This window comes from Lepidochelys kempii, chromosome 12, assembly GCF_965140285.1.
Source record: "Lepidochelys kempii isolate rLepKem1 chromosome 12, rLepKem1.hap1, whole genome shotgun sequence".
Lineage (NCBI taxonomy): Eukaryota > Metazoa > Chordata > Testudines > Cheloniidae > Lepidochelys > Lepidochelys kempii.
This window is the reverse complement of record NC_136391.1, coordinates 25,087,145-25,098,527: the sequence shown is the minus strand read 5'-3', so window position 1 is coordinate 25,098,527 and position 11,383 is coordinate 25,087,145.

The following is an 11,383-nucleotide window of genomic DNA, read 5'->3' as shown; positions in this document are numbered from 1 at the left end:
ACTAACACCTCCAAACACACATGACCCTTGCCATGCCCCCCAACCCAAAAGAGAGAAAACCCTCTTCAGTGACTTTCTTTTCATCATTAAACGCTGGCATCCCCAAAGACAGGACTTCTCCTCCTTCCTTTCTGTTTTCCTGTTTTGTTGTGCCTTTACATTTTATGGACTCAACACCCCAAAGTGCAGCCACCTGTTGGCTGATTCTTGGGGTTGTTGTATCTCTCACCTGTCATTATTCCCTAGGAAACTGTTATAGTCTTCCTGCTCCTCATCATAGAAATGTAGGACCTCGATAGGTCATCTAGTCCAGTCCCATTCAGTGAGGCAGGACTAATTCTTATCTAGAACATCCTTGACCAGATGTTTGTCTAACCTGCTCTTAAAAACCTCCAGTGACAGAGATTCCACAACCTCCCTAGGTAATGGGTAATTTGTGCTACTTCCTGTGGGGGAAGGGAAAAAGCACACAGCCCTCTTACTCCACAGTCTTTATCATGTGGGAGGGCCAGCATTTCCCAATAGCTATCAGTAGCTGATCTCTCTAGACTAGACGCGATAAATCAACCCCCGAGTGCTCTCCTATCGACTCCTGCACTCCAGCGCCACGAGAGGCACAGGCAGTCGATGGGGGAGCGGCAGCAGTTGACTCACCACGGTGGAGACACCACGGTAAGTCGATCTAAGTACTTTGACTTCAGCTACTTTATTCATGTAGCTGAAGTTGCGTAATTTAGATCAATCCCCTTAGAGTGTAGACCAGGGCTAAGTCTCTGGCTTTGAGCAAGAGCCTTAACCCCTCTCCCTCAGCTTCCTCATCAGTAAAATGGGGATCATAACATTTTGCCTGGGAAGAAGAATTATGTACAGCTTTATCCTGCACATCAGAGGGGCTGAGTTTTGCAAATATTAGTGCAAAATTTAAAACATTGAACAGGACAGAGTGCAGGGAAGCCTAGCCCTATGTTAATGAAGATGCTGCTGTGTGGCTAACAAGCTACTCCTGCCTGGTAGCAAGGATAAAACCAGAGTGGGGAGTACGGAACTAAGAATCTCATTTGCATGTTGAGGATCATGTTTCTGTCAACATCTGCCTAGACGCATCTGTTCTTAATCCACACTCCATCCCTTATTACCTTTTAAGTGGGCGGATACACACAGAGCTCAAGATGAGCACACTGGATTACACCTAGGCTTTACCCTTACTTGCACACCTACATAGCCACTGCTCACACTTGTGCTGCAACAGCCTTGAGTTTGCGCTGAGTATCGCAAAAGGATGCGCGGGATTCAGCCCCTGACGAGTCTAAAGCATTTTGACGATCAATATTCATGATTGGTTTGTAGCTGTCTCCTCTTCCGTTGCCCTGGTGTCTGTAAAATATATATCTGCTGTAAGCCCTACTACCAGTGATCTCTAATATCTAGAGATCGGAAGAATCTGAAGTAGTAGAGGAGGAGCAGATGTCTTTCTGGAGCAGAGGATATGAGTTCTCTTCTCTGTGCTGCAGGCATGCAGTTGGCAGAGGGGCGTGTGTGTGAGTGTTTGTATAGCCATGGTTTATTAGAGCGTGATCCAGTTGTTATCCCATGTGAGCCTCTATTCATTGTCGGCTTGAAAGCCACAACTCATTCTCTTGCTTTTTCTTTGTGAGCTTCATGATTTAATGTCAGTATAAATCTTACAGGTGACATCCTCACACTATAGTTGCTCTTCGCTCCACAGTTGTGCAGCATAATTGTTTGTAACCTCTTCACTGGAGGCAGTCTCTGTAAACTCAGTCTCCAATAGGGATGACACCAACACCAGGCATATGGATTGCACATTCAGTACAGAAATGTTTATGGCTCTTTCCTGCCATATTGTTGGATCCCTGTGTTACTCCAGCATGAGCCTTCTTCCCAAGTATTAGGATGACAAGATATTTTCAACAGGTCCTGGGCTGTAACCAACCATTCTTAAGTCCTAATTCTGCTCCTTAAGTCCCTCATTCTGCTTCTACAGGTCCAGTTCCAGGTGAGCAGGTTCACTGAGGCCTTGATCTAGCTACCATCAATGAAATAAGGCAGAGCTGGGTTTCGTTGGTACTTCCACAGGCAGATCCATAGGCAGTATCTTCCCCTCCAGTCAGTGCTGAATGTATGGGATAAAGAGTCACTGTAGGTGGCATCACATGGAGAGGATGTAAAACTGGCATTAAGGGGTGGGATTTCAAAACTTAAGAGCACAAGTTCCATTGCAAGTCTGGTTCTCCTAAGTCAGTTTTAAAAATCCCACCCTAGATATGTTACTTTAGATGAGTAAGGATTTCGGCTTCCTGTACCATACCTACATTTACCCTAAGGTTTCAGTTATATATGGTATTGTTTTTCCTAGACTATCCTAAATTATCATAGTTCCTGTATTTGTCCCAGAAGGGGCAGCATTTCAGCAGTGGATGAAATAATTCCAGTAATGCAAAACGTCTTGGGACAAAAGGCACTAGGCAAATGCATGAGATGATGGGAGAGAAGTATAGTAGGACCGCATGACATTCTTAAGAAATAATCAAACTTGTCCTATGGAATAATTTAGTGTAAGTCTCTGTGCAGAGTGTCATTTTAAAGCTTTCCTGGGGTAGTTTTAAATTATGCACAGATTTTTAAACAGGGGCCAAGTCCTTGATTCAGGTAAAGCATATGCTCACTGAATGCTATGGGAGGTGGGTGAAAATAACTGAACAGAAATTGGACATAGTGATTTTAGAAGGGAGAACATAGAGCTGGTTGGAAAAACCTTGATGGAGCCATTTTCCATCAAAAAATACAGTTCTGTTAAAATCTAAATGATTCCCGAAATTGCTGATTTCACAAACTTAATTTTGGAAAAAATCTGGGTTTGTGTGGGGGTGGAGGGATGGAGGAGTGCGTGTGGTATATTTCAATATCCTGTCAAATTGAAACAATGTTTCAATTGATCCAAAATGAATCTTTGTTTGGAATTTTATTGCATGGAAGATTTTGAAATTGTTGGGTTTTTTTCAAATTCAAAACAAAGCCAAACTTAAAAATGTTTATGACATGAAATTTCCATCCTCTGCACGGCTCTAGGAGCGGAGTGTAACTTGCTCAGTGTGTCAATGTACCCCTTTTGAATACTGGGGAGGTTGAAAGAGTGAGACGTGTCCTAAGGGACCAGAATATTTTTAGTGTGTAGAAGGCCTTATAAACTGAATGAGCTGCATTATTATGCTGCTTATTTAAAGTACATATAATGATCTAAATAAGAGAATGTACAAAGGCGCCAACTAGTGTCCTAAATATCTTTAGCATGATAACACATTGCTGCTTTGAGTGCATCCTTTGAATTGGTAAAAAGCAGTTGTATTATTATATTTAGGCTTAGAATGATTGTATTTTTATTGGTAAATGTAAAATGTCAATTTTGGTTTGCACATGGAAGAGAAAATATTTCCATCCAATGTAATAAAAATTCACAGATAGGCAAAGTAAGAAAAATGCTGCTTCAGTTTGATTGAAGGCTGCCTTCTTTGTATATTTTGACATGTTGATCATTTTTTTTAAGTTATAAAGCTTTAACTCTTTGAATCTCAACATCTGTCCTTAAATGATTGCCTGATCTCCTTATTGTCTGCCCCCATAACTTCCCACAGCTGTGAAGATCTAAATAGATAAAAATAAAAAAAAAAGTTTAAAGGTCTATATTATCTATCAAAATTATTTTAAAAAATCACAAAAATGAATCTGCCAAGCCTAATTATATTGCATACTTACTATGTTGAACACCATTAAAGTAAGGCTTCAGATTTTAAAATACTCAGTTCTTACTATCCTCATTATTAACATCCATATTCTACATTAACGCTGCTGGCAAGAGGTGAAAGGCATCCAGGGTGAAAAGAAATTAGTTTCATTATGCAGTAATTATAGGAAAAATTGTGTTCACTGGCTTTAGTCACCCTCTCAAGTTATTCCAGCGCTTCTGGTTAAAAAGACCCTGATCTATGATGTTCAGCTAATGATCAACAGTTTTAGAAATGACATTTCTAGCAGCACAGTTTCTGTATTATTGGGACACCATTTTCCGTTAGGCAGCTGCTAGATCCTTCAACACTGCTAGGAAGTTTATGAAGGGTGTTTTTATTCTTGATGTTGCAATCTCTTGGGATGAAAAATAATGGCTATTTCCTTTGAAAATTGAGAACATTGCTTCAAGACTGACATTTAAACTTAATATCAATCTAAGACCAAGTAGAGAAAAATGTTTGTTAGTGCCTTAATACCTTCAGAACAAGGTAAAGGAAGAGCCATTGGAGACAATCAATAGAAAGAAATGGGAGAGGCAGAACTGGGTGTTTACGTCGCAGTTGGATGACAGTACAGTAAGCTCAGTATGGACTCAAACAGGAAAACACAGCTGACAAACTTAATACCCAGCTGAGAGAAGGAAGAAGTCAGCTCACCTGGCAATACTGAATGAGAGTGGGTGGGTTGTGATTTGAGGCACTTACCCTGGAGGAAAGAGAATTTACCACCAATGAAAATTATGAGGATCTGGCTCATTTAAGTTTCACCTGGTAAATCATCACCCTTATGGGCCTGTTTTTTATGTAGTCCAGTAGATAGCATGCAGCTTTGTTCCAAGCCATGCATCCTATACCTTACAGCTAGAATCTTGCACATCAATGAGATGAAATTGTATGCCTAATTTTCATGAAAATTATTGCATTTGCATACAATTGGATATTTGCAAGTGCAAATAAACAGTTATGGGTTCAAGTGGTCTTTAAGTATCTCAGTGACCATTTATACATGGAAATGCTCTATTTGCACATGAAATCATAGTAAACTCTGCACTTATTGTCCATACCACCTTGCAGGCACAAGCATGCTTTTTTGGGAGAAGCGGGGGTGAGTTTGATTTTTCTAATAAGAATGAGGGAAGAACAGCAACGGGGAGGGAGTATAGGGCTACAGGAAGGTGTATATTCCAGAGGATTGGAGAAACATGGATCTTCTGAGCCTAGTGCACGGCTTTGCCCGGCACCTCCCATTTCTCCGCTATCATGATGGGGACTTTGGATGTATGGTGCCTTAATGTTTTTCTATCCTACTCACTGTGGTTTCAGGATTCATACATATTTACACCACCCCTCATCCCTGATCTCTGTATTGTTTCACCTTGGATTAATTAGAAGGAGCTGGATCCTCAGGGAAGGTGGGGGGAGTAACATCTGGTGCTACGGAGTAAGAGTGGTTTCTTGAACTGGGGGGAGAGGAGAATCATGAAGTATCTTGACTCTTGGGCAGTCTCAGTCATGCAACTAGTGCGCTCGGTTACATGTTAGTGCTATTAGTTCTTACAGTTATAAGTTGCTCTCACCTCATCTTTGAGGCAGTTCCATACTGTATGAACTAGAGCTCTTTCAGGTGGTTCTTAGTAATGTGCCACCAGATGAGGGCAGCATCCTCTAACATCACTCAAATTTATTAAAAGAAAAGATAGTAAAAGCCTTGCAATCTCTTTTGTATAATAATCCTATTAAATACCTGTAGCATGAAGAGTTATAATTTAAATGCTCTTGGTTTAGAAACTTAATTAAATTTTAGAACCTTATTTCCATACTTCATCTTCTTCAAAATAGGAACATTGGACTTTGAAGACATTAAAACTGCAGCAAGATATTTTACATGAATAGTTTATATCTTCTGTTACCAATCAAGCTAGTAGAATGTCCAGATTCTTTCAGGCATTTGGATACCATAGAAATGATTCCAGAACAAGTTACGTGGGATTTGCCATAGAGCATCAGGCCACTGCTCTATCTAGTCTGGAATCCTGCCTCTGGCAGTAACCAATATCTAATACTTCAGGGGAGAAAAAATATGAAAACCCTTCATAATATACCTAGCAATTGTGCTATGCTGCATGTGTGTGTGTGGGTTGGGGAGGAGTTCCTTCCTAATCCCCACATAAGCAATCATTTTATGTCTTGAGGCATGAGCTTTGATTTCCCTTCTCATTATCTTAGCTGGCCTAGCTACAAGGGCCTACTATTGGAAAATTATTCAAACCTTTTTTTTTTTTTTTATAAAGTGAGTGTCTGGCTGCGGTGGCAGCAAATTACACAGCTGACCTGACCAAACAGTGTGCACAGTAGTATTTCCTTTTTTGTGCTAAATTTATAGCCCTTCATCATAAGCTCTCTCATTCCTGTAGCATGGGATAAAGTAAAAGGCAAGAGTCAACTGGTTTTCACTGCATCCTTTGTAACTCTTCTTTAAGTTGTTGTTGCAGAGTCATCTCTGGCCAGTCAGTGCTTGCTCCAAGCTTTGTTAGTCAAAAAATAAATGCCCTGAAGCGCACAAAGTGACTCTTTACCACTGGTGGTCGAGGGGGGCAGCATGAACTTCAAGCAGTCCACAGCTGGGGCACCTATTCCCTACTCTGAGGTAGAAATACTCTCTCTAATGTTGGATGCCTGTTTCCCTCGCTGGAGTTTGTGACTTTCCCTAGCCCAGTGAATTCCCTGAACTCCTAACTTGGAAACAGGCTTGTTTCAGGCTGATTGAACGCTGGTGGGACCAGACAGTGTCTAGGAGTGTCTGACTTTATCAAGATTAGACTGGTTTTCAACACACATCCTGGATGTCTTAAACAAAGGTGGAGGCTACAGTGCAAAGAGGATGAGGGTTACTATGAAGGTGAGAATCAAAATGGCATTCACAATTTGACACTCACATACACTCAATCTGTCCTACCCTGCCCCTTTCACTTCTTTTCTAGGAACAGGAGTTTTTGTAAGGTTTTGTTCTACGATATAGGTGAACCTTCCACAGAACTGGCCTCCACAGCCTTCTAGGATTTGCATGATTTAGAAGATTGCAAGCATAACATGCTTGATTAGCCCCCAAAAGGCTACAACATTCTGTGTAGCCAGTGGTAAGGAATTGCTTACTCATTTCCCAATAGCGTTCTGTTCAATTAAGAGCTCTTCAGAGACAAGCCAATGATAAGGTATCCTGAAGATGTTGGAGCCTATGGCTGGTATTTTCAAAGGAACAAAAGGGATTTAGGATTCAGAATGAAATTCAATGGGAGTTGGGTGCAAAAATCCCTCGTCTGCCTTTTGAATGTCCCAGCCAATACGTTCATTTAAATATATTTCATTGTTAGAATATATCAACTTCCATTAGTCTTGAAAACTACATAACTCATGGTGAAAGAGTCAGGATTTGGCCTGGCTAGTTTAATACTGGAAAAATCAAATACCTCCAGATCATCATGGTACAATGAGCTGCATGATCACTACTTTAATCCCACAATACTGAACTGGAAACAAAGAACAAATGACATAACTGGAACCAAAACTTGTATTGTCATTTCTTAAAAATTCAGATTCTACCTGTGGCTAAACTATCTTCCCTCTGATCATGCATTTAAAAAATGCCATGGACTCACTCCTGTAAGGAGGGGTGACTCTCGAAACCCAATTACAAGACCAACATCATTTGTCACACATTAATAAGGGTTAGATAATCAAGATATTCAGAATATAGAGATAAATTGGAAAAAAAATTGAGCAGGTAAACATTTTTTAATATACAATTAACAGCATGGTATGATTGATTTAACTTTGGGTCAACCTGGATTGTTTCTTCTGGAAGTTGGAATTTCTTGTATCTCTGGAAGAAAATATATGCCTTAACTACTGACCAGTCAATGACCTAGCAGAACTAGAGTACGGATGTATATAGTTGAGTTTGAACTTGATTTTGTGGTGCTGAATATCTTTGAAGACTTCAAATTTATTCTGGAAGAAAAGTGGAGTCATATCCCACTTTCAGATCTGTAACACCTGCAGCTGCTAATCTGCACCTGCAGATACACCTGTATCTGTTTCCCAATGATACATCAGCATTAGACCAGATGCACGGCATGCTATATCTGAGAGAATCCAACCCTCAATATGCAAGCATATAGCCCAAGTGGACAGTTTAATTTGCAAAACATGGTAAGATATTTAAGCCATCCTTTTGTGGGTCTTTCAGTAGTGTCAATGGATTCTGACATGCTTAAGTGAAGACAAACAAATCCAATTCATTGTCAGTCTTGGGAAGGAGAGATTGCTTGGTGTAAAACCAGAATCAGACATGAGGGTAATGGCCTTATATTCAGAACTGCTGAGCACCCACTAAGTGTTTTGGAGTCAATGGGAACTGCAACGGCTCAATATCTTTTGAAAAATCAAGGTAGGAAAAGGCAATTCACTCATCTTGCCCATCTCCTTATAAATCCAAGATTGTTCCCTAGAGCAGAATCAACCGATGTGTATGAAGTCAATTGGATTCCCAAGGCTGAATGTATAGCTCTTTCGCCAAACTGCATTACCATGTCAGCTGCATCTGGGAAGGTTCAGCCCAGCAGAGTGGGGACCTGGTGGCAGTGGGGAATGTGTGTTAGAACAGAGGTGGATGTGTTCCCTCAAACAAGAGGAAGGGAGGAACCTGTGGTGTGCTCCAGTACAGGCTTAGAATAAAATGGGAGACTTGATATATCTCACAGCAGTCAGGCAGCTGCTCATGCCCCATACCATGTGGCACTTAACTGTGACCAGTGTACACTGCACTAGCATTGCATCCTGTATCTATCTGGGGGTGGTCCTCTCCCTGTATCCTCAACACCAGGGCTTCTGGGGAGTGCAGGCTTGGCAGCGTCTTGCCAAACTACCTCGTAGCATATTCTCTGTTGCTTGGCCTGTCTCTTTTCAAATTACTTTCGCAATGCTGCTTGCACCCCATCCCTTGGCAACTATTCCTCAGTTGAGAAATATTTTCCGGCTAGTCAGCATACACTCTTTCTTCGCTAAAGGCTAGAGTGGAAAAACTCAGTCCATGGTTGGGGCAAAGCATGTAGTACACTTTTAACTTGCTGATCTGCTGCTTGATCTTAAAACTGTCAGCAGACCTCTTGGTGATTAAAGGATAAGGCAGAGCAGAAGGGGCATTAGTAAGCTACTGGAGAACGTCTCTTATGCTTCACAGAGCACTGAACAGCGCACTGGTAACCTTCTAATTCAAACCTTGACATGTCCTAGGGTTGACCATGACCAACTAACATCTGTAATGGTGTTAAACAGTCTTTTTGCAGAGACAAATGTGGATAAATGAGTTTGCTAACAGGGTATTTTTCTAGTTTAGAGGGGTCTATGCCAGGGGAAAAAAGTTCCTAGTGAAAGGAAAAATATACAATACAGTGGTAGGCATCATATGTTGAGTCACTGGGTAGAAAACAAGTATTGCCTGGCATCACTTTGTGTGCAAAACCACCCTGTAGAAGATGGCTCTGAAAATGCAGCATGGATGAGTGAGGGGGTCTCTTTAGTTGCACTAAATGGCACCAATTTAGTTTCTAAATTGGCTTGTTTCTGAAGTAAGCTAAATCAATACAAGACACTCTTAGACTGAATTTGAATGTCCAGGCAAGGGAGTTGCACCAATTTAACTGAACCAGTTTAGAAAACAATTTAGTTAATTGTCATTTCTGTTTGTACAACTGCTCTAGCACGTGGTGACATATAATTTTTCTTCCAAGTTTTCTTGGATGAATGCATTTTTGGCCACAATTACTACTGGGTTCCTGAGGTAGGTTAAACAAACTGCAAACCACAAGCAACTGGACACAAACTCTCAACAGGAAATATTTATGGTCTCTGCCAGTTCATCGGAGTACTTTCTACTTCCTACCAAGTTCACCTCTGTCTTACAGAGGGTAAGTAAGCTTGATCCAACTGCATTTCATCCAGGTACTTATTTCTTTTAATATCCAGGCCAGCTGGGTGATGGTTTTGTCTCTTTTTGATGAGAAGATATATAGCAAGGTGTCATCAGTATATTGCTGGCATTTGTCATCTGTAGCAGTCATGCTGAAATTTAAATGTGCAATAATTGTGTTCCTAATTAGATTCTAAATTTCACTTAGGGTCATCCACAGAGTGGTTTTTCTCCCTTTGTAATCAAATCTACAGAGTCTCAGGATGGTGCATATTATCCTGTATAGTTTTAGCTCTGTTAAAATCAATTCACTTTCTGCTCCTGTTGGTTCATGATTCTTTCTGACCTCCGTACTTGTCCAGATCTGGCCAAGCTTTTCTATTGATTCCTGAGCCTTGATTTTTAAAAAGGTTAGTGATTGGGGTAGTGGTAGTTGGTTTTAAACTTATTTTGAAAGAACTCCAAAGATAAAACCCTTTTTTGACTAACATCTGCTGCTCCATGCTTCTGTGGAGTACAATATACAGCTGCCGTTCAGTTTTGTTTGGGATGAGCTAATGATCTCAGACATATTTCAGATAATTAAAAAAGCCCTGCTTTGTTGCAGAGACAAATATGGATAAACTGTCAAATTCATAATACAGCTTGTATTATAGCTGCAAAATTTTCCTACTTTCCTACTTTAATTGGTCACTGTGTGCATGATTTATGGAGCAAATATCACCTTGAGTGCACTGTCATTTTGGTAGGATTTGTCTGTATGGATTTCAATGCAGAAATCTAGCAATAGGCTATATAAATATCATGTCTCTTGCTCCTCCATGTCTTCTTTTTATTGCGCAAAGACTGGTGAGGTCATGGTGACTGACTGTGGTGCTTTGTGTTTGGCACTGCTTTGTGTCCTTTTTTCAAAAAGGAAAAAGTAAGATCTTACTGAAAAAAAGTTTCAGTAAAAGTGAAACCCCTTTTATCTGTCCTTGTGTATTACTGGGGATGAATAATACTTTGAGATCATCAGATGAAAGGTGCTGTTGAAATGCAAAACTCTTTAAAAACACTATTTAAGCCTTACTATAGCTCTGTGAAGGATGGAAGTATTATCCCCATATTGCCCATGGGGAACTCAAGCACATTGTGTCCAAGGTCCCATAGCGATTCAGTGGCGCCTAGAAGGTCTGATGCCTACTCCCATGTCTTAAAGGCTAAATAAAACATTCATTTGTGATTGACTGCAGTGGCACGCTTTGGTAAGAGTTACTCAAAGACTGCAGAATTAAGCCTAAAATTTGCTGTGACCATTATCATCATATAAGTAATCTACAACGGTGCCCTTCATGGCCTTCATCACTATTGGACTTGTATGTGTAAGTATGCTGATATTCACGGGAGTTCTGTGTATGGCTACATCATGGGAGCTGGATAGGTTACATTGATTAAATGTCCTTGAGTGCACACTTAAAACAATGGCAAAATTATTTTTTTTGTTCATGTCATATTAAATTCATAAATCTGAAGGTGAACGGTAGCCTGGACAATTCATTTGTTAGCTAAGAAGCAGACTCCATTAGTACGGCATGGATTGGTGTAGTCTTGTGTCACTACTTCATAT